This window comes from Aedes aegypti, chromosome 3 (assembly GCF_002204515.2).
Source record: "Aedes aegypti strain LVP_AGWG chromosome 3, AaegL5.0 Primary Assembly, whole genome shotgun sequence".
Lineage (NCBI taxonomy): Eukaryota > Metazoa > Arthropoda > Insecta > Diptera > Culicidae > Aedes > Aedes aegypti.
In genome coordinates, this window is record NC_035109.1 from 12,332,305 (window position 1) to 12,357,630 (window position 25,326).

Below are 25,326 nucleotides of genomic sequence, written 5' to 3' on the forward strand. Positions count from 1 at the left end.
CCATATTCAATTGTCATATTCACGTGATATTCATGAAATTTAACAGCTCAAGTCATTCGCATCGATCACCCATCATTCATCACGATAGATTGGTGCTGTGGCTAAGTACGTGGCTCTCAATCAGAAGGTTCTTGGTTCGAATCTTGCTCTGCCAAATTTCGTTTTTTTTGTTTTCATTTTATCGGGTTGACTGACAGAAATATAAATAGATTCGAAAGGGATGCGCCAATCATGATTTTCGAGCATTCGATGCATAATTTCGAGGACTCAGCTGCAACTTGTGTCGCGTTACGACAATCTGACTCAAGATATCGTGAGTCCAAATCATGGTGTATTTTCATTAGATAAAACACACTGGAATCTGGGGGGTGCGAATTGGATATCAACAAGCAGTGCAACCTGGCTGCTAAAATTTTCATAAAAAGCTAAAATTTTCATAGAAATGATCCGAGTATGCTTAGGAGTGTGCGATTATCACATCGTCACGCTAAAATAGGTTATACATTTTATGTAACACAAAAAACTACCAACTGTTGATGAAACGCTATAGGGTCAGTGTTCCCTTAGTGGACAGTCCCCTATAGTCGCACTAGTGGCTTTTTACGGCCGTTTTGCTATGAATCTTTTCAAAATATTTTTTGACATGAAGGTCAGGAGCTATTTATCTAAGTACCATTGATACACAGCTTGATTTTGTTCAAAAAATGATCGAAATAATTAGTTTTGCTTAAAATTTGAGCTCCCTTGCGCCTATAGTTAACCTATTGTTCCTATAGTAGCACTACTGAGAGAAACTATTTTTTATTATACGAAATAATTAATGAATTAAGTACTTTTTTCACATCAAACGAAAGCTTTTGATCCATACTTTCAAGGAAAAATATAAAAGCTTTGTAAAAATACGGTTTTGATTAGTATTTTGCCAACGCCGTGATGCTAGTGCTACTATAGGAACAGAAATTAGAAATAGTGCTACTATAGGCACATGTATTCCTATAGTGGCACAAGCGATAATAAATGCAAACATATGAGTTTTCGCAGTTGTCATATTTTTCCCACAAAACCAAGATAAAAAGCTTTCAGATGATGTAAAAATAATGACGCTAGCGTTACTTTTCGATTTTATACGAATATTTGTTCTTAGCTATGCGGCTATTGGTACATCGGTTTGGTCTATTTGGACATTGGTACCTACTTGGTCTTATTTATGCTTATATTTTTTATCTTTTGTAAAATATATTTCTAACCAACATTCGGTTAGAAACCATCCGATACCATCGCTTTATTGAGCTTATGGCCAACATCAAACTGCACCAGGTTTATGTAAAGTATGCTAAGTGTGAACCTTAAAAATGGTTTCCTGCGATACAAGCAAACAAACAACGTATAGCACTGGTGGAGAATGTAGTGATCAAATTGAATGATCAAAATGTTCGAGACCGCACCCCTTAGACTGGAATCATGATATCCGGGTGCATAATCATGATTTTGGATTCTGATTTATACCCGTACAGCATGTGTCATTCAGTCATTATGTAAATTCCGTCTTCAGTAATTTTTATTATTTTTTAGAGTGTACGAATCTACAAAGAGCTTAAAAAAATCAGCCAAGGATCTTTTAAAGAAACCACCGAGAATCTACTAATTACCTATCCAGTGATTTTTCAAGAAACTGGTCCAGTATCGCCTTGCTTTTGTTCCAGAATCCTTAAACTTTCAAGAAATCATCTGGTTTTTATTCAGATTCAGTAATATATCACAATAGTTTTTCGTTATTTAAAATATATGTATTTTCTATTCAATTACCAGTCGGGTTCGCGTACAGACCTGAGAACCTGAGACCTGATCATCTGTAGTGCTCAGCCGAAATAGAATTTCAATGTCAGCCTACTTTACGCTTTTCAAGTAGTTTTTATAGAAATTCCTTTTATATTTTTTTCAATTGGAATTTTCTTAACTTATGAATGGAAATTTTCGACATTCTCAGTAAACCGCTAACAAAGGGGACCCAAGTCGTAGGTAACCTTTCCTCCGCCACCCATGTAATTCGTATGAACTCGCGCAAATGCGATGGCATTCATAGTAATCAGTGAACAAGCGAATTCTACTTTAATTCCAGACCCTCCAGATAATTGAAAACGAGTCGTAACATCTCCACTGGGGCATATCAGCCACACTTTCTAAAGGAGAACTTTCTATGTTAAAACTGTCATTTTTATATTCGGCATTCCGGGATGCGCGAGCCTGATGATACTTTATGCCCACCAAAGTCAAGGAAATTGTCAGTCCAAAACTGCATTGGATCGTAAGGGGAATAGGCATCGACTCCTAGACGACAGGCAAAACTCCTAGAGGTACAGGTACTTCTAGCATCACGCCTGGAAACTTATATGACGAACATTTAATGGAATTCTCTAAGCTTGATGTGACAACATAACCCTTGTGAGAGTTTTCTTAAATACCTAGGTTTTGTCGAAATTCAAGTGAGATTAGAGTGTCCATTTCCCGGTTATTTTGCTCGTCTCGGGATTCGGGACAAAAATATATGCTTATCCCGGGATTTATCAAATTTTCAATAAAACTAGCATTTCGGTTGAAATGGAAGTACAAATTTAAGGTGAAGATGAATCGAAGCCAAACCTCAAATTTTCAAAAGCACGTATCTGGAAAACCAAACATCCGTTTAAGCTGAAAACTTAATCGATTGGTTACTCGCTGGTGGTGACCAATCGATTAAGTATTCAGTTCAAACGGGTGTTCAATTCTCCAGGTTTGTGCTCTAGAAAATTTAAGGTTTGGCTTCGATTTATCTTCACCTTAACAATACAATTTTTTTTTCAAAAAAATCAAACTTAGCTTGATTAATTACGGGTTTTTTTTTTAAATTCTCTATAACATTTATGTATGGAAGTATGATAAAAACTTAAGTCATAATTTCAAAGCAATTTGCATCAAACATTTGAAAAGTCCTAAAAACTTAAGAACAAAAGAAATGATTAAAGATCATTGAAGGTACTGTAGATAATGCTGAAGGTTAATTACTAAAAATTATTGACTAAAGTTTACTGTCGTGAATCGCAAGCCAGTCCCATCTGCATTTTGGTCAAAATTGAGTTGATATCAGTTTTTATTATATCTTCTAATGATCAATCAGCTTTTCTAACGAGAAATCCCTTTTTGTTCAGTAAATTAGGGAAAACACCAAGTCGAATTGTCCCATAATGAAAAGTAAAGCATGAAGCACGTCTGTCCCACTGCAGACCCACTGAAAAGCAAATTATGAAAGTTTCATGAAGATCGAAACATGTTCCAATCTCCTGGAATTTATTGAATATTTGTATGGAAAACGAGATTGAAAACTTCTACGTCAATTTTTTCAATGCCTACATTTTACAGATGGTATATAAAAACGACTAATGTTAAAAAGATAAGCATTAAAACTTTGCAACTAGACAAAAAAATGTGTTTCTTACTTGGTAAATTGATCTTTTCAAGAAAATAATTACTCGGTTATTCTCTTTTTCATTATGCCTTTCTACTTTATCACATAAGGTTGATACTGAGGAAAAATGTCATTGTTTTCATTGAAATTTAGTGGTTCTACGTACATTTCGGGAACCCCGGGATTCCCGGGATGTCAGAAATAAAATCCCGGGAAACGGGAAATCCCGAAATTTGTCAAATCCCGGGATTTTTTGTCCCGGAATGGACACTCTAAGTGAGATGCATAGAGAGTCCATGGAGTAGTTTGAATGAATTTGTAATTCATTTCTGATAGAATCTTCCCAACTTAGTGTTCTAAGAAGCACTTTCACAGTGATTAACTCTCGCGGAACATTACTTAAGGACCTATCTAACATTGAGAGGCTCTCTTTGTTTACTTTCTCTTTCATTAATAACTGAGTCACATTAACCTCTACTATTGCGCTTTTTGTATGAAACGCTAGTCAAAGAAATTGACTTTCGATCTATAGTGAAAAACTTCCCAAAATCATTAGTATTCCACTGTTATAATCGAAAGAGAACGAGAGAGGAGAGAATCTCTCATTTGTACATAGATCCTTTAGTAATGTTCCGCGAGAACTGAGAGCTTTCTTTGACAATTCACCATTTTTGCATTCGTATATTGTATGGCAAGCAAATCTATGCCCTGGGTAGTTCTGTCCAATCCTCGAACCCACCACCATCAGCATGATCTTTTCTGAAAACCTGCGTGTTTACCGCTTCAACTATTCGGGTCTCTAGATTATAAACTCATTATTGATGAAATAATTAAGGGATCTCGCAATATTTTTTGCAGTTATTTGCTAAGGTCTTCGGTTTATAAGAACAGATTTGTAGAGATCTTGAAGGAACCTTGTTTGTATCCTTGGTGGATTTTTTAAGAACTTTCCCAATCAGCGGATCTCAATTAGATTTGTAACGAGATTCTTGTTTTCGTGCTTAATAGATTTTTGGCATGACACTTCCTTAGATGATTCATTACAATGCTTGTTGAACTGCTGGGGAAAACTCCTGATAATTTTCTCCCGAGATTTTCAGCAGATGGCCAGCAGATCCCTGGCGAATTCTTAACTAGATCGGTACGAATACTTTATGAGATCTTTACTGCCTTCCTTTTCGCTAGTGTAATATAAGCGGCTATCAAGAAAAGCCATGCTGAAGATGTCTGGGTTCGATTTTCGATCGGTCCAGGATCTATTCGTAATGAAAATTTCATTGACTTCCCTGGCCATAGAGTATTGTCATACTTGCCACACGATACGATTGCGAAAATGGCAACTTTGGCAAAGAAAGCTCTCAGTTAATAACTGTGGAAGTGCTTATAAGAACACTAAGCTCAGAAACAGGCTCTGTCCTAGTGGACAAGTGATGCCCGGAAGATGACGAAGAAGAAAATCTTTAACGTGTTCAACATGAGATCTTTGACGTATTTCTGAAAATTTGCAATGATTTTCTGAAAAGATGTTTAGTAGATTTTTAAATAGGTCCCCAGTAGATTTCAGTGACATTTTTGATTTATGGTATAGTTCCAACAAGTCCATTGAAAGAGCTCGTATTAGATCTTTGGCGTATTACTGTATACTTGGAATTTCCAAGTTGGAAAGACTTTAAGTAAGGTGTGAAAAATGTACTTAGTTCCTAAGAAAACCATTGTGGGGATTCTAATGATTGTAAGATTGAATCAATAGACCGACAGTCTCAACAGAAACTATTAAAATCCTATAAGAAAGGGGCGAATCAGGATTAGTGGTTAGTTCAAACGCTCACACCATACTTACTTTACTTTTGCTGGCTCTACGTCCTTCAAGACATGACCTGCGTCACAATGTTACGCCAACTAACTCGGTCCATGGCTGCTAACCTCCAATTCCTCGATCGCCCCACACTTCCAAGATCCTGCTCCACTTGGTCGAACCACCTAGCTCGTTGCGCTCCCTTTCGTCTTGTACCGGCCGGATTTGAGGTGAACACCATTTTTGCGGGATTGTTGTCCGGCACTCTCACAACGTGTCCCGCCCATCGTACCCTTCCAGCTTTGGCGACTTTCGTGATACTGGGTTCACCGTAGAGTTGCGCAAGCTCGTGGTTCATTCTTCTCCTCCATACGCCATTCTCACATACTCCGCCGAAGATCGTCCGAAGCACACGTCGTTCAAAAACTCCTAGCGCTTGCAGGTCCTCTTCGAGCATTGTCCACGTCTCATGCCCGTAGAGGACTACCGGTCTTATTAGCGTCTTGTACATGGTACACTTAGTACGGAAGTGAAGTTTACCAGACCGCAAGGTCTTGTGGAGTCCATAGTAAGCACGACTTCCGGCGATGATACGTCTTCGAATTTCTCTGCTGCAGTTGTTATCCGACGTTATCAATGATCCGAGGTAGACGAATTCGTCCACCACCTCGAACTCATCTCCGTCGATCGTCACGCGTTTGCCTATGCGAGCTCTATCGCGCTCGGTTCCTCCAGCCAGCAGATATTTCGTCTTCGACGTATTTACCTTCAATCCAACCCGATCTGCTTCACGTTTCAGCCTGGTATACTGTTCAGCAACCACCTGGAACGTTCTTCCGACAATGTCCACGTCGTCAGCGAAACAAATGAACTGGCTGGATTTATTGAAGATCGTGCCCCGCATGTTGAAGCCCGCCCGTTTCATAACACCTTCTAGCGCAATATTGAACAGGAGGCAGGAAAGACCATCGCCTTGTCGAAGTCCTTTGCGTGTTTCAAATGGGTCCGATAAAGCACCAGATATCTTCACACAGCACTGTACACTATCCATCGTTGCTTTGATCAGTCTAGTCAGTTTCCCGGGAAAACCGTTCTCGTCCATAATCTTCCATAGCTCTTCGCGGTCGATGGTATCATAGGCCGCTTTGAAATCGATGAATAGGTGGTGCGTAGAGACTTGATATTCGCGACACTTTTGGAGGATCTGCCGCAACATAAAGATTTGGTCTGTCGTCGATCGCCCGTCCACAAATCCGGCTTGATAACTTCCAACAAATCTGCTTGCCAGTGGCGATAGACGGCGGAAGATGATCTGGGAAAGCACTTTATAGGCTGCATTAAGAATGGTGATCGCTCGATAGTTCTCACATTCTAACTTGTCGCCCTTTTTGTATATTGGGTATATTATTCCCTCCTTCCACTCCTCTGGTAGCTGTTCTGTATCCCAGATCCTGGCTATCAATCGGTGCAGACAAGTGGCCAACCTGTCCGGGCCCATTTTAATAAGTTCCGCTCCAATACCATAATTTCCAGCTGCTTTGTTGTTCTTGAGCTGTTTGATAGCATCCTTAACTTCGCCTATTTTGGGAGTTGGCACGTCTCCCTCATCCGCCGTACTGATGAAGCTATTCCTCCTGCTGTCTTGGTCTTCCTCCTCTGCGCCGTTTAGGTGTTCATCGTAGTGCTGCTTCCACCTTTCAATCACCTCACGTTCGTCCGTCAAGATACCTCCATCCTTATCCCGGCACATTTCGGCTCGCGGCACAAAGCCTTTGCGGGATGCATTTAGTTTCTTGTAGAACTTACGTGTTTCTTGAGAACGATACAACTGCTCCATCTCTTCGCACTCCAACTCTTCCAGGCGGCGCTTTTTATCCCGGAATAGATGGGTTTGCTGTCTTCGCTTCTGTTTGTATCGTTCCACGTTTTGACGGATGCCTTGCTGCAGCATCATCGCCCGCGCTGCATTCTTCTCGTCCAAAACCGTCTGACACTCCTCGTCGAACCAACCGTTCCGTCGATTTGCTTCCACGAACCCAATGGCGCCTTCCGCTGCGTTGTTTATGGCTGCTTTGAGACTACTCCAGCAGTCCTCAAGAGGGGCTTCGGTGAGCTCTCCCTCTTCCGGCAACGCTGCCTCAAGGCTTTGCGCGTAATCAGTTGCGACTTCGGGTTGCTTGAGTCACTCCAGATTGTACCGGGGCGGGCATCGGTACCGAATGTTGTTCACAACGGAAAGTCGTTGGCGCACTTTAACCGTCACAAGGTAGTGGTCCGAATCGATGTTTGCGCCGCGATAGGTTCTGACGTCGATAATGTCCGAGAAGTGCCTTCCATCAATCAAAACGTGGTCGATTTGTGATTCAGTCTGTTGGGGTGATCTCCAGGTGTACCGATACGGGAGGCTGTGCTGGAAGTAGGTACTACGTATGGCCATGTTTTTGGAGGCGGCGAAATCAATCAGTCTAAGGCCGTTTTCGTTCGTAAGCTGGTGAGCGCTGAACTTCCCTATAATCGGTCTAAATTCCTCCTCCTGGCCAACCTGAGCGTTGAGATCTCCGATAACGATTTTGACATCATGGCTTGGGCAGCTGTCGTATTCACGTTCCAGCTGCGCGTAGAAAGCGTCCTTATCGTCATCGTCACTTGCTAGGTGAGGGCTGTGCACGTTGATTATGCTGATATTGAAGAAACGGCTTTTGATCCTCACACCATGAAGCTGTGAGTACGGTGATCAAATCAAAGAGTTCAAAGGCAAACATTCAGGATTTATCTTCCATTCTCAGACAAGATTGACGTATCCACTGGAAAACTATCTTTAGCCACGTCCTGACGACAGCTTAGGAAAGTAACGGTAAGAGAATACATTTGACGCTGCTTTGGCCACGTCCTAGCGACAGGTTAAGAATATATGAGAATAATTAGTTGTATTTTGGCTTCTGGACATTTCTGTTGCTGAAAATGCTGCCTATTTCATTCTACTATTCATTTTTTTTTGTAATTTGATGTTTTTATGTTGTTGTTTTGTAGGTACAAAATCCAGCAACGAATTTTGACTGAATTAGAAATAAAGTACGTTAATTTTATCATTATACTAGTAATTTGTATTACAAAGGTCTTTTATCATGGAAATTTAATAAAAAAATATGACCGAGAAAGTCATTCAATTGTCAAATTCATCATTTGTGCTAGAAGCCACTATTGACTCAACCTGAAGGAACCCAGCAAAACCTCCAAGAGGAACTACCATACCGCAACATTTATTATTTTTGCTGACTGCGTTTATACAAAGCCCTGACTAAACAACGGCGACTCATTGCGATTGTTCTAAGAAAACCTTGCACCCGGAGTCGAAGTTTTTGCTGGCTTCGTCAACCTTCCTTTCCCAACCTAACCAACCAGCCAACGAAAGGGGGCATTGACTGAGGTTGTGTACCACCATGGTGTGAGCCGATGTTTACAGCCCAATTTACCATCCCGATGTGAATTTACGCTAGCAGCTTAGCTCAAGTCAGCTAGCCAGAAGTCTCTCCATCCTACATCACAAAGTTATAGTATACTATGTATATATGCGACTGTATGTGTTATTTTGTGCTTTCGTCTCACCACGAACGAGCCGCTACGCTACTGCTCCGGCTATTTGGCTGCCACCACACCACTACTGCGATTACCACTTTTGCTGCTGCTGCTGTTTCCCTTGTGATGTTAGAGAGCTGCTGCTGTTTGCCGTTGCTTCCGGAATCCGGAATGACGTTCAACTTTTAAAACACAACCTCACACTTGCCAAAAAGAACTGTTTCCACAAAAAAAATCTCACTTCGAAACTTATTAGAACCTACACCGAACCCAAAACAAAGCAGTTCTTGCCCGTTTCTGGCAGATAAACACTTTTGTCGTCTGTCACCATTCGAAGAGAGGTGGACTTATTTATTCGCATGCGAAGCTGCAATTTTGACAGCTCTGTACACACGACGTAGAGAGCGTAGAAAAAAACTCACCTCGTTTTCACTTTCTGGAGCCTAATCCTGGCAGATTTAACCTTCTGCTCACACTAGCTGCTAGACGAGGTTGTCTCCTTTTGATTTCCCCGTAGAAAACTAACGCCTTCAATCGGATTTCTTCTTTCTTCCCCTGCGATCTTCTACCGATATTATCCTTTCAAAATGACCAAACTAGGCCGTGCACCAACAACGCAGAAGGAAAGAATTCGTTGATCAAAAATCACACAAAATAGAGAGATTCCTTATCTATCGAAATTTATAGCCATTGCCTCTTTCGTTTCTTCCCTTCTTCTCTGGACACTTTTACTTTACTCTTTTTTTTATTTCACTAGATTTTTGCTTCTTTCTTCACTTTGCAATCTTCTATCCACCTCGCTTATCTTCTTCTTCTCACGTTTCTTCCCCTTCTTGTTGTTCTTCTGCTTCCTTCTTGTTGTTGGTATTACTACTACTGCCTGCCAACTCGAATCGAACGACGACGGATGGGTTTCTGTTGCCTTTTCGTTCACTCGCGCGTTCCAGACCCGGTATTATTACACTGTTGGCTTCTTTTTCTCGCACATGTTGAACCACACTCACACAATAATGGCAACAACAACAAAAACAACAACATCCGTGCAAGTTGACTGATGCGGCTACTCCGTGTTTGACACTTCTGCTGCTGCCACACACAAGACTGTGCCGACGAATTGGGAGCCATCACCGCGAGTCAGGGCGGACAAGCGTTGCCAGCAGATCCGTTCCATTCAGGTAGGGAAGGTTCGATGGTTTTTATGGGACATGGAAGTAGAGAATTGAAAGAAAACATTGTTAGCTTGGGCTATAAAAAGGAATCCATTTATAAGCTACCTCTAAGAATATTTTCAAGATAATGCAGATTGTAATAAATTTATCCTATTAGAGCAGGTAACGTTCTCTGGCATCGATTGTTGTGTAATAAGTTGTACGAACTTCTTACAAGTTGTAGTATATTACGCTGTTATGTTATAGTTAGAGTAAATTACGTTAGAAGGTGTTATGCGCAGAGTCAGCTACGATTTTCAACAGATCCAGCCAATTTGTTTGCTTCGTGGATGATATGAACATGGTCGGTCGAACATTTGAAAAGGTGGCGAGGCAGCAAAAATCGAACTGGTGGTTTATGTATCAGAAACATAGTACTAGTTAGCCATGAAATACGGAAGTGCATTATCTATGTAAGTCATGCTTACTTGGCTCCAGAAGAATTTGGGTCGAAAAAAATTAGTTTCCGCATGCGGCACATAAAATACACTATAAAGCGATCATGGCATCCGGGGGTTCGGAAAATGCTTTCAAAAGCATCACTTTCAGAAATCTTGAATACCCAAATTGATATGGGTCTAGACTTCCCACAGGGCACCTGGAATCTACTACAGAGTGGTCTTTGCATTTAACTATTCATAATTTTTGGTGCTCGTGGCACCAGACTTGTGGCGATGCCAGACGAGCTCAAATCCATGAAGGTGGAAGCTGACGACGGGTTCTGTCGGGGTGAAGCCTCTCAAAACAAAGTGGCTCAAGGATGATCAGGTCCGCCACAGGGCGCGATTGGTAGGGATTCCTACAGTGTCCTGTGATCGATTTTGAGGACACGTTTGCAAATGTCGCCAAGAAGTCCAACTGGGACATTTTGATAGTCGTACAGAACTTCCGAACAATCGAGAAGCTGAAACGCTTCCTTGAGTTCGATATGACCGAATTAGAGTGTCCATTTCCCGGTAAAGGTATTTGCTCGCCTTACTTGTGATTTTAGTAATTGGGTCCTAAAATGTTTGATAAAATCTTGTTTTTATTCAATAACACGAAAGAGCATGTTACTTCAACTACTTTAGCAATTTTTCCCGCTCAAATAACGGCTATATCTTGTTTAAACATTAATTTTAAAATTGGGTCCATAAATGAACCTTGACACTTGAGATCATGTTTGACGTTTGCTTAGTCGACAAAAACACCACAGGGGTTTTAGTTTTAACACTGGGGTTGTTCCTATCTGACATTTCGGAAGGGACACGGAAAACAAAATTCACCCAAAATTTGAGTTTAAGCCAAGGGGTGTGACAAAATCTAAAAAAACATAAAAAAATGTTTTTCGGACTTAAACCAACGGAAAACATTGGAAAATTGAGTAAACATGTGTTTTTGGCCTAAACTTAAGCGTTTGGCACTAAAATCGGGACAGGGCTTTAGGACCCTATTATTTATTTTTTTGTTTTGTTTTTGCAAAAGTGAAATGTTGAAGTCCAATTAGTAGTTTTTTTTTTCTCTTAAACATACTCAAACAATCCCTTCCATAAATTTAATTAAAAAAATAGTATAGTTCTCTATAACACTTATGATTGGATGTACAGTCATCTCTCCCTTACTCGATATTGAAGGGACCATCGAGTTAGGGAGGTATCGAGTTACAGAACACAAAACCAGTGCAACTGCGATCTAAGGGACCATCGAGTTAGCCATGAAAACCAACTTTTACTATGGTTTTCTAGCTCGATATCGAGATACGGAATATCGAGTAACATGTATGATTAAAACTTAAGTCATAATATTTGAAGCAAATTATATTTGAAAAGTAATAAAAACTTTAGAAAAAAAGAAACGATTAAAGATCATTGAAGGTATTGTATATCATGCTAAAAGTTAATTACTGAAAATTATTGACTGAAGTTTACTGCCGTGAATCGCATGTCAGTTCCATCTGCATCTTGGTCAAATTTGAGTTGATATCAGTTTTTATTATATCTTCTAATGATCTTTCAGTTGCACTAACGAGAAATCACTTGTTGTTCAGTAGAATTAGGGAAAACACCAAACCGAACAATAAAAAGTATTTGTATTTGAAATAATCCATCTGACAAATTAGTCTTAATGAATAAAAACTTGAACATAACATAACTTAACACAGCTTACTGAACTACAGATCGTTTTCTATTAGCAAAATGCCTCGTCGGTTCATCGAACTCGAAAAACTCTTTGACAGCTGAGAATGCTCGGATGCACGCTGAGATGGGTTCGTTGTATCCAAATACGGTGCGATGGAAACTTGATTGGAGCAGTGTTGTACTCCGGAGAACTCAGTTAGGAACACGAAATTCTAGCAAACTAAGCAGTTCTGGAGCATCGACTTCGCCATTTAGCAACTTCGCTATAAGCAACGAATGCTGTACCTTTCTTTGTCGATCCAATGTTTCTAGTCCCAGGAGTCGGCATCTATCCGGAAACGGTGGCAAGTTATCGGGGTCCCTCCATGGCAAGTTTCTTAGTGCCAAACGAATGAACCTCTTTTGAATCCGTTCAATTCTTAGACTCCACGTAAGTTGGTGCGGATGCCAAACGACGGATGCATTTTCCAAGATAGGGCGTACTAGGGAACAATACAATGATTTCCAGCAGTGCGGGTCTGAAAAATCCTTGGCAACCTTGGAAATAAAGCCTAGCTGACGCGTTGCTTTTGAGATGATTGCAGAACGACGCAGCTCAAACGACATTTTCTCATCAAGCTGAACCCCTAAGTCAGTCACATGATCAACTCTGTTGAGAATGATCCCATCAATTTCGTAGTGAAAAACAATTGGATGCATCTTGCGGTGAAAAGTGATCACCTGACATTTCTCTACGCTAATAATTAGCGACTCCATCCAAGAAACCAAATGCGTAGATACTCCGAGGCGGGACAGTTTGTGCAAAAGTATTCGATGGTCAATCTTGTCGAAGACAGCTTTTAAGTCGGTATAAATTACGTCAACTTGTGCTCAACGGAGATGTAGCATTTTGTTGTTTCGAAGATAATTCCACACATTATTATTTCGAACAGTTTCGAAACAGCTGACAGGCTTGTAATACCCCGATAGTTTGTAACATCATGGCAATCATGAAAACGGGTGTTATGAACGATTGTTTCCAGATGCGTGGGAATTTTGCTTGCTGGAGTGACTGATTGAAGATATCGCATAATGGTTGTACCAATGCAGAAATACAACGACAAATAATAATTGCCGGTAATCCATCAGGACCAGGAACATACGACCGTTTTAGCTTTTTCGCGGCCAATAAGACCATATCGGGATTTATGGTAAAAGCACTAAGATCAACAACATTTGCAGGGACATCTCGAGTTGCGTCAGCTACTTCCTATATTGATGCGGTGTTTGCAGAAAATATAGCTTCAAAGTGCCTGGCGAATAATTGGCTTGATTCTACGGCAGTCCTAGCACATTGCTCGTTCAAAAAGACGTTCGTTGGAATTGCAGAACTTTTTCGTTTGGAATTAACAAAGCGCCAAAAATTACGAGGATTCCTTCTAAAATCTCTTTGTACACGCAATATGTACAACTTGTAAAGAGAGGCATTTTTAAAACGGTATGCATTGCTGGCTCGTTGAAATTTTCGTTTATTGCTTGGCGTGCGTTGACGACGTAGTTTACGTTGGCAAGCATTACGCGCGCGTTTTAGTTCCCGCAAGTGAGGCGTACTCCAGGCGGGCGAAACTGACGGTCGTATTCGTGGGACATTCGAAGCAAGCCAATTGTTCAAAATGGAGCAAAAATTTTCGGCCACTTGATCAATGTCATTGCTAAGAAATATTTCGTTCCAGTCTATGATTAGCAAATAGTCCAGAAGAGCGTCAAAGTTGATTTGACGAAAATTCAGTGGTCGGTTTTCTGGAGGTTGGGCAATCCTTTCGTCGCGTACCAAACACGCAGGTAAAGAGATTTCGAGCGGGGGATGATGAGAATCAACGGGTAACATCGGAGCTAACGAACAGTCAACATCGGCCACACAATCAGAAAGGCACAAAACCAAGTCAAGAGTGCGATCCAGCTGGTTGCGTGAACGCATGTCAGTCCCACTGCAGATATTCGCATCGTGTAACAAAAAAAAGGAATCGTTATTTGGTCATCTTTAATTTTTTCTTGGAAAGGTAACGGAGTGAAAAGCAAATTATGAAAGTTTCATTGAGATCGGAAACATGTTCCAAACTCCTGGAATCGTTTTAATATTTGTATGGAAAACGAGATTGAAAACTTCTCACTCAATTTTCTCAATGCCTACTTTTTGCAGATGCTACTTGCGGTTTGCGGAAGTTAGTTAATTAGTTAGTTTAGGTGAAATTTCAAATTTGTAATCTCATCATAGGCTTGTAAAAACGGTTAGTGTTGAAAAAAAAAAGCATTTAAACTTTTCAACTTGACAAACAAAAATATTTGTTCCTGCTTGATACATTGATCTTTTCTTTTTTTTTTATATGTTGCTAGCCGTACAGTGAATACTGTCCCAAGCTCTAAACTAGACTTTAGATAGGAAAGAGGACGTAATCCTTCTGAAGCAGTTCACCAGACGTACACGGAAAGATGGCTTCCAAGAAGACACTGTTGCGATCTGTCTCAGAAGGTTACGGTAGAAGGTGGGAAACGTTCTTTTCACACTATCACTTCACTTGATAACTAATAGATTACTTCATAGCACTATTCACTGGTATTGATATCACCATCTTCATTATCAACAGAATTTCTACTAACAGCGTCACCATTATCTATACAAATTTTATTATTAACATCACATCTATAACCCAGCCACAACACAATACTACTGCTTCATCAAGTTCAAAGTATAAAACTTCACATTTAAAAAAAATCATTGTAATAAATAAATCATATAAACAGACAATATTATTATCTTCATTAAAATAAATGTAGGATTTTTGTAGCTTATATCACTAATATTCACAATATCACCAACAATCATCGCTCTAATAATCACCATCTAGCTTTCTATCATTAATCACACAAACTTATTCGATACAATAACGTCATCTCACTATATTATCACATTATCATCATTTTCTTAGTAACATGATCAAAACCAGCGACGGAATTATTATATAATATATCTTCTTAAGGTGATCCCGCCGAGGGGCTGAAGGCCGCAATAATAATGAGAACAATGTCCTGCAACAATGAACGGCATCGCCGAGGGGCTGAAGGCCGCAATAATAATGAGAACAATGTCCTGCAACAATGAACGGCATCGCACAGCAATCACAAGTACAGATTATACTAATCACTTACACTGGGCTACTTGTTTTCACTAAACGAGAAAAATCCAACCTCGGCGAATAAACTGTTTCTAATTTTTACCGCGCCGATAATATGTCATTGCTAGGATCTGTTATAAAAAGAAATTTGTTCTTGACGTTGTTTGAAAACTCTAACCGACACTATCAGATTATTAAAATTTAAAATTGTAGTAATCTCTGATAATGTGGTGCCTTTGTAGACGTGGATATGGTAATGGAATAGGGTATGTGCTTACCTTTTCAGTGTTGGGGGTGTTAGTGATTAGTTCCTACTCACTTATATCCTAGTTTTTTCTCATGTGTTACTATTCCTATTTGCGGTTACGGGTACCTATAAATAGAGATAGCGATTAGTCACAAGTTTTTTGCAATGCTATAATGAAAAATGTAATCCTGAGATGACGCTATCTGACGGGAAGAGAGTGATATAATTAGTAAATTAGTAAATAGTGATATTATTAGTAACGGATTTGATAAGATTCTGTTTTTTCCTTGTACGACCATGCGTGTTCCTGTTCAGCACGATTTCTTCAATGTTAGGAGGTTTTGATGCACATTAAAACAAATAAAATAATGCTCCGGATGAGTGTCTGGAAGTATAAATAAAATACGTATAGAAAAAAACAAACAAGGGCCGCTTCATCATAGACCATGTAAAGTATCGGTTCACGGCGATGTTAATCAATAGTGTTCATTAGAAAACACTTTTGATTATTATCACCATTGGCACCACTAGTGTGCATCTTTCTCTTCAGAGTAAAGATACATTTAAGCCCCGAAACCTGACAGCAATCAAGCTGATCACAAGGTTGTGCCTTTGCCCAGGGCTTGATACATTGATCTTTTCATGAAAGTAATAACTCGTTTATTCTCTTTCTCATTATGATTTTCTACTTAATCGATCAAGGTTGAGAGTGGAGATCGCAGCAAGCCGTGCGCGCGTGCGGTTGCGTTTTGAATTTTGTGTCACGTTTACCTCGTTCCGCGTTTTTTTTTTTGACCAGTGAAAATTAGTGTCGGTGGATGGTGCTATACCACGTGCAAATGTTCTGTGGAAACATATTTTTCAATGTGTTTTCTTTTCCTCGAAGATTGTATCCGAAGATGATTTGTGGAGTCTTGTTTTTAGTGCTCTGTAATGGCTCATGCAATTGAATTCGTTTTGCGCGACTCGTTTTTTTGTCTCCTGTATGTATTAGGCGTGTTGATTCAAAAATTGAATGTGGTTCGTCGATGCTCGGTTCGAGATAGATTATGAACTGCAATTTTTTGTCGATTTTTCGCGCGGTGCTTGCATTTTGATGGGCAGTTCTAAGTTATGGATTACGCTATTGTTCATTATTAGAGGAGCGACGGAGTGCAGAGTTTCAAAAAAGGAATTTGGTGAGTTTGTTCTGATCAGCAGCGCACGTTCACAATGCGTAAATATTAATCATTTGTCGGCCAGAACGTCTATCGAACGTATCCTATGGCACTACCCTTTCCATCAACATTCCACAACATCCCGTAACACCTATGAGAGGTCGTAGAGTTCTCTGCATCTTTCTTAAGTAGGTGTTCAATTAACCATCCTTTCCCATTCCCCAGCTTTCGCAAAGACGTGGCCAGGACAGCTCTCGATTATTGGAGGATGCGTCAATCTTGTCTAAGAGTTAGAGGTTAGTCCCAAGTTTCTGACTTTGGTAACGGACGGGAAGGAGGCAACCCTCATACAATGGTCTAGGACTGTACCACCTACGAATTTGTGCGAAATGCCTAATGCTAATGCCAATCAATCAAGGTTGATAGTGAGGAAAATTGCCATTGTTTTTCATTGAAATTTAGTGATTTTCATCAAATTTGACGTACATTTCGGGAATCCCGGGATTCCCTGGATGTCAGAAATAAAATCCCGGGAAACGAGAAATCCTGAAATTTGTCAAATCCCGGGATGGACACTTTAGACCGAATGTAGACCAAGGAAGATTTTCCTGCGAATGCTAGTGGTGCATAATCGGAGTCGTACTGCACTTCCATACCGGAAGTCACTCGGCAGTTTGTTTTACCAAATGCAGTGCATGCGTCCTGACCTGTGCTACCCTGTTGCCTACATGGAAAGATTTTAGCAGTCACCAACGACTGGCAGTCACTGAAGCGCGTCAAGAGATACCTCAAGGAAACAGCTGCCATGTGACTGCACTGCAAGAAAAACGAAGATACCAGACTGCTCGTAGGATTCATCGACGACTGGGCATCTGATAAAATATCACGTGGCTGCTGGGACTATAAAGATAGGACTGATCAGCACTACCAAGCAGTAAGCGGTCATACATACAAAAGCGTTGGACGTTACGCGATTTCAAAAAAAAAAATAACTTAGGACCAAGATCGGGGTCTTCGATTGAGAGGGGATGCTGCGGATCCAGCAATCGCAGACTTCGAAGATCGCAGTGACAGTACCTAGCACCTAAGTGTCTCTTTTTCATAATTCCAAACTCAACTGTCATCAACCACTTTTGGCACAAACAAGGAGGCCAGGACCCCACTGAATTTTGGATGACATTAAACATAAAAATTAAAAAAAGAGCAATTTAAATGACGTGAAGAAAATAAGCTGAATCAATTTACATGACACTGGTTATTGAGGGCCTTCCTTAGCCGAGTGGTTAGAGTCCGCGGCTACAAAGCAAAGCCATGCTTAAGGTGTCTAGGTTCGATACCCGGTCGGTCCAGGATCTTTTCATAATGGGAATTTCCTTGGCTTCCCTGGGCATAGCGCATCATCGTACCTGCCACACGATATACGAATGCGAAAATGTCAACTTTGGTAAGGAAAGCTTTCAGTTGATATCTGTAGAAGTGCTTATAAGATCACAAAACTGAGAAGCCTCTGTCCCAGTGAGGACGAATTGCCAAGAAGAAGAAGACATTGGATATTGACAAAAATAACACTCTTTAGTAGTTACGTTTCTTTATTTTGTACAACAAGGAAATCCTCACTTGCCGTACATATTATTAGCGTGATCAACCGTACAGCTATCGCTCAATTGGTTATCGCTAGATCAGACTAAAATTAAATTCAATGAGCTTAATTTTAGTCAGCTTCGTTGCACAAATTATTGTGGAACAAAATAGCGTCAATATCCTGAAAATTCTATTCCCATGATTCGTATTTTGTGAAAAATATAAACTAGGCTGTTTAAATGTTTAAGCATAAACCAACATATTCACTGCATTATGGTTTCCCGTATTTTAGAGGAAGTCCTGCTTGAGTTGTCCGGTGATAATTTGTGCCAGCATTAGCATTAGCAATTCTTTCTTCAATTTTTTTAAAGTAATTTCGTATGAATAAACCTATTGCTTAAATTCTAAACTACATTTATTCAAGTAAACTTATTGTATTTTAAACGAATTCCAAAAAATAATAGTTTCCAATATACTTGTAACAAATTTTTGAAGCCACCCTTTGAAATTCCTTGTACAATTTTAGTATAATACAATTTATCAAGGAATGCCAAAGGTTGGCTTAAGAACTTTTGCTGCAAATATCTTAGACATTAATCAAAGAATATTGTGAGATTTGTTCATACTTTCAGCGTGAGTTACTCCTGGAAGACAACCATTCTTGCTTTGTCTACTTTCTGACTATAAATTGATTCCGTTAAGGTGAAACAGTTTTGAATTCTACATTCAAGCTTGCACTAAAACTTAAAGAGTATGCTTAAAACAAGAAGATCTGGAACGATTGCCTACTATTTCTCCAGTTTAGTGCCTTTGAAAACGTGAGTTGGGGCACAAGTCGGCCATTATGACGGCCATCTTTGGATTCCGAGATGTTTCACGTTAAGAAGTCAGTATAAGTACAGTCAACCCTCCATGAGTCGATATTGAAGGAACCATCGACTCATGGAAATATCGAGTCATGGAACAGCAATGCTATGGAATGCCGTTTGAGGGGACCCTCATAGTAACCATGAAATTTTATTTTGAATATGGTTCCATGAGTCGATATCGAGTAATGGAACATCGACTCATGTAGGTTTAACTGTACTTAGATCGTAATTATTGAGGTTTTACAACCTCAGTGTTTGTAGGCGTCTGGTTCAATGAATCCTTTGGACTATCTAGTGCCCATTGTGATCTTCCAGCTAAGTTTAATGTTTGCCTTCATCCAACTCAGGAGCACAAAAGGCCACTCCGAAGAATGGTTGAGGCTCGATAAATTGCACGGAAGATCCTTGTTTTGCTAACTGATCAGCTTTTTCGTTTCCTTTTAAGCCGCAATGGACAGGAACCCAATACAGATTAACCTTAATAAACCCCCAGGACTACTTTTGCTTCCGAAATCAGCATAGCGGTGAAGGAATCTGTAGAGATAAGGGATCAGGGATCGCCTCTATATTCACATGTTTCTACACAATCAACAACATCCAAAGCAAACCATAACCGTTCAAAATTCTGCTAAATTTCAAGGAAACTTTCCTAAGAAATTCTGGTGGAAATACTTGAAAACAATATTTTTTTAAATCATTAGATTTTTAAACCTCAATTATCCTCTAGTGGAAAGATTATTAATATTCACTTATCTTCCATTGTCCAAGTGATGTTTTAACCAGCTTCAACATTTTGTTGTTTTCCTTCATTCGCATGATGCTTTCTTGAGGAACTACGTACAAAAATATGTTTATAGTCCAAAACGCAACACTTTGAAAAATCTAAAATAAGGGCAAAATCTGGGTGTTTTGAAAAATTTCTTTCACGTATTCTATACGGTTCCTAGTTTCTGATGGTCCATCTGGAAATTCTAAAACAAAATGCAAAAATATCCTCCAAAATTTAAATTTAATGAAATCATACATTACGAATTTTGCCGTAATGCATCTTTGACAATGTTCTTAAGAATATCGCCAATATTTTTGCATTAAGCTTCTAGAGTTTTACCATATAATTTAATATAGTTCCTCCAAAAATGTTTGTTATGAATTTCTACTATAGTTTCTATATCAATCTGTTCTCCATAGTATCGTGAAGCTTCGTAGTTCATGCAAAACATTATTGCACTGAATTGTTCAAGCAATCCTTGAAGAATTTCCGAGACATTTCCTGAAAGATTTGTTAAAGGAATTTGAAGATAAACTTTACGAAGAACCTCAAAGGCAAAGTTAGCAAAACTGTTGATGAGCTCTCTGATGAATTCGTGCACACTTAAAATAAATCGCAGTATCCTGTGAAATAACACGCAGAAGAATTTCTGTATATTAAGATTACAATCCTGTCAATTACTCTTACTTACGCACAAATAGTTGTTTCGAAATAAAATTAACTTACGCCAACACTAAAATAACGTCAAATCAAATACACACACTTCTTTGATTGAGCTATCCACTTGTATTTATAACAATTATAATTTTGATAATTATCACTATTCTGAAACATTCACCTCCCTAGACTTCAAATCATGCTCACAAATCAACTTACTTCTAACTTGCAAGGAATAGTGTAGGTGCTAAGATGACCACCTCTCACACAGGAGACCACATATCAAGTTTGTCGACTCGCCTTTTGTTTTCATTTTTGCAATGTTTTTTTAGATCGATAAAGCAGCACCGATTTCAGATATGTTGATACAGCAGAACAAAATGCTGAGTAAACATTGCAAAATATTGTAAACTCAATAAAATTCACTTTGAGTCAACTAAAATATAGTTAAATTTTGACGTTTGATGTTTGTAAATTCAATCAAAAATATAGTTGTCAACAACTATATGGTATAGTTATGTTTAACAATATACTGTCAATTCAACTATATTTTTAGTTATCTCCAAATTAACCTTAAAATATAGTTAAATTGACCGGAAAAATGATTACGAACACTATATTTTGTTCTCCGTGAAATCACCGAATTCGAACTGTAAACAATGAAAATACAGATTTTCCTGTGAAATCTACTATTTTACCTGAGAAAATCGGTGAAATCTACTGTTTAACCGGAAAAAATCCGTGAAACAAACCATTTTACTGTAACCCTGTGAAATACTAACGAACAGTTCGGTAAAAGCATTATTTTAACCGAACTTCTGTGAAATCGTGTGACAGCCGCTCTGGCAGGCATGAGCTTTCTTTTGTTTCAGTTTTGGAACACCACTAACAAGCAGTAAAAGCTGGCTTAGAGGTAGCAAGCCTGCTTCCCGATCGGTAGGTCGGGAGTTCGATTCTCGGTCGAACCATATTCTTGTTTTTTTTATGATTTTGTTCAACGATTTTACAGTTTGTTCGGTGATTTTTCACCGAACCTTCAGCTGTTGAGATTACGGTGAAATTTCACCGTAATCCGTATTTTTTTTTAAGTTTGTGAAAAGAATATTAAGCAATTTCGATTTGTTTTGAATTAAATTGAAAAATTGATGGAATTATCAAATAAAACCTCTTGCTTTGTGTGTTCTCATATACACCATGATGCTTCGTCGATACCATACATCGATTACTACCGTAAAATCGGGTGTAATTGATCAGAAAGGTGAAATTGATCATCGTATCACACGATTTTATTTATTCGTAATGGAGCACAAATATCAATGTAAGCTGCAGTAAATGAACGTTGTTTGTCGTAATAACTTGAAGAATAACTGGAGAAAATCGGCGTATGAACTCAGGGAGGGATTCTAGTAGATGTTTCTGGGAAAATTTCTAAACGAACTTCTTCGAAAGCTCTGGATTAAATTCCAATAGTCAGGAAAAGGTCTATGGAAGTTTCTTTTAAGCTTCTAGAGTTATGCATTAGGATTGAATTAGAACAAAAAGTGACTTTAGATACCATTTTGGTTGAAAAAGAGACTTTAGGGACCATCCACAACAAATAGAGACTTTTTATAGATTTACTTTAAAATAGTATCCAAGTCTCTAGAAAGAAACCAGCAACAAGCTTTTTTTGTGTTTAACCAAGCCGGGATTTGAGGGGAGGGTATTCTGAATGGAGATATTATGACATAAGAATATTTTATGGTCTTGGTAGTAAGTAGTAAATTTCATACCATTTATATCTGGATCTTCAATTTTCAATGGAAATCCTTCTATTCGTTGATGAAAACCATCAAAGAGAAGCCCAACTCTTCTCGTGTGAATTTATTGAAAATTGTCGTAGCTTTATGGAAAAATACTGCTAAATTGTAGTGCTCGATGTATTTCAGGATCTTTTTTTAAATATCTTGAAAAATATTTTTCCAGAATTAAAGTAAAAAATGAAAATAATTCGGATGATTCCTTCCGTGGCGTAGGGGTAACGCGCCCTCACTAGAGATCAGGAAGTCGTGAGTTCGATTCTCACCGAGAAGACGTGTAACTTTTTCGCAAAACTTCACATCAATTTGTCCATTTAATTCAATTTCAAAGTATATGTAATGTTTAGCTTTTTGGTAGTTGGTCAACTTCCACCTAGCGTTGGGCAAATTTGGCCCGAACATCGATGTTACTGAATCGATTCAAATTCAATATGTCGAATCGATTCACCGATTTTATCGAATCATATGAATTGATGTTTTTGAATCGATTCGATTTGCAAGCGGATATGAAAATTTACAAAAACATGGTCTTAAAATAAGACCAAAAGCAGTTTTATATGGTGTTTAAATTCCTTCAATTGAATTACGTTCGAGATTACAAATTATATAATAAACAATTCAAGTCTGATTTAAAATTAGGTTTATAGTTCATCAACTGATCAAACATTTCTAATAAATTTCATTATTTTGAATCGAAACAAAAATCGAATGAAGAAAATCGATTCACTCGATTTTGAGTGCTCCTAACATCGATTCAAAAAATCGATTAATCGGAACGAAAAAATCGATTATCGAAACATCGATTCAAAATCGCCCATCGCTACTTCCACCCGGCTGGTTAGCCGTAAACCACGATTCATAATTAATTGAAAACAAGTATAAACAAATTATTCTTCGTATGACGATATCTTATCCCTGTGTTTTATATTAAATAGACAATTTTATATCTAATTTAAATGTTTCCTTCATTTCAAAAATGTTATAATATCTGTCAGGCTTACCTTATATGAATTTTTTTCTTTTCACAATTTCGTGATAAAAATATTTGAAAATAAAATGTATATTTTTTCTTAATCAACATAAAATCATATTTTTTATACATACTTAAATTTAAATAATTAACAAATAGAATACAAAAAAAAACTCCAATTTCATTCCCGATGGATTTTTGTCAAAACTAAGTTCAAAAGTTCAATAATGTTTATTTGTGTCTTTGAAGATATCTTTGATTCACTGAAAATCATATTTTTTTAAATTTACACTAATTTTTGATCAAAATTAAAAAAGCAAATATTTTTATGTTTCAATTACCCGATAATTGTTATCAAAATAAGTTCATCGATGCGGATTCACGAAAAATAATATGAAGAAGTCCTATTTTTATAAATGCACCTGTCTGGCAGCTCTGCAGCACTTATCTCGCGTCCCTTTGTCCCAGCCTTCCGCAACAAGAAAAATCCCTCATCATTCATTCCCTCACTGTTCCCATCTCGCTCCCGTTACTTACCGTTCCCACTGGCACTGTCTCGTCTCCACCAGACGACTGTTTTACCGTTTCACTCTAGCACTGGCACTACACCTACGGAGAGCTGTCACACTCCGACACGACGAAGCAACCCGCACTGCTCCCTCTAACTACGACGTTGTGGTGCGTCCATTTTAGACAGCACACAATTTTTCCCCGGGATTCGTCGCGATTTCCGTGCCACGAAACGACGAGACCCTTGCCTTTATACCGGAAGCGCTCCCAATGCCGGAGGCCTTTTGCACAATCCTTCACTCTCTAGCGTACCGTTATCTAGAACCGGGAACCGTTTCGAGGGATAAACCAAGGATTCTTCTCACTATTTCCAAACCAGAAAAAGAGGATGTCGGTTATTACAAAAGCGCACACACGACGAAAGACGACGACTTTGCGATGCGATGAAGTTTTCACCACTTCTTTGCTTTCGGGTTTCCTCAGCACTGCGTTTGACTTTTGCTTGCTGGCCGATGCCGATGGTTGTGGGAGAGAACGGGACCGTAGCATGCCGTGCTTCAGTGTGTGGGTGAGATGCGATTTTAGACGAGTTTTGGCATTTGCGCTTAGACCAGTCTGAAGTTAGTGGCGATTGGTGCGAGTTGTCGAAATATAAAATGGAGGTTGAAAAAGAGTAGTGAATATTCAGAAAATTCGATTTAACAATGTTAAATTATGTGAGAATTATGTGCCAGATGGGTAAGACAATTGCTGTTTTGATAAATCAATCATTTTTGTATGGGAACAAGTAAAATTACAACTTTATAGTCTTCTAGATTGGCTGATTTCGCCCCATTTTTGTTGTACGAGGGGTGTTCACAATATTATTTTCTTTGTGTGGTCATTAAGGTCATCCTCAGAAGGAGTTGTTAAGGTGAATAGGTATCAAAGCCACACAACAAAATCATACAGAGCTAGAATTAGGGCGAATATAAAAATTAATACATTGTCTGAAAAATCGGTTCGACTAAATTAATATCAGAATTCGTATCGAAAGAGAATATCAAATTTGACTTAATGTTTTCCCATTTATTTTGTTTAAAACGTTGTTTCTTTAAAAAAAAGTTGTGCGTTACATAATTGTAATTTATTAAATGAACTGTTAGATGAATAAAATTTAATTTCTCAATTACGCCGTTATTCTGGTACTGTATTGAAATGTTCAAGACCTGGTAACTATGTTTAGGGTTGGTAACTATGTTTAGAGACTCCAATAACTCTATTTTTTTAAATGTACAGTCTCTAAAGTCTTTTAATCAAAAAGCACACTTGAAAACATTATCAAACTCGGTTGAATTTAAAACCTTGTGAATAGGTAGATTGACGAAGAGTGAGATATAGCATCCACAAGCATTATTTTCATTGTTTTTGTGAGTGAATGTAATTTCTGATTACTGTAGTATATTCTGACATAACTTCGCTATATAGGACAATTTTT

The 25,326-nt window shown here is 38.6% G+C and overlaps 1 protein-coding gene across 4 annotated transcripts in view; it reads right to left on the reverse strand.

The window, feature by feature from the left end:
* The window catches only part of LOC5564326, a 293,574-nt gene extending 269,192 nt beyond the window's left edge, over positions 1–24,382 (reverse strand). For 3 of the 4 annotated variants that reach the window (XM_021853179.1, XM_021853178.1, XM_021853176.1), the window contains exons 1-2: positions 23,877–24,382; positions 9,236–9,914 (exon numbers count right to left, since the gene is read on the reverse strand). The gene's annotated coding sequence lies outside the window, so the exon portion shown is untranslated. Of the gene's footprint in view, positions 1–8,843; positions 9,054–9,235; positions 9,915–23,876 lie in introns of those variants that run through there. The other variant, XM_021853177.1, reaches the window with a different exon arrangement.
* Between the last annotated feature and the right edge of the window lie 944 nt (positions 24,383–25,326).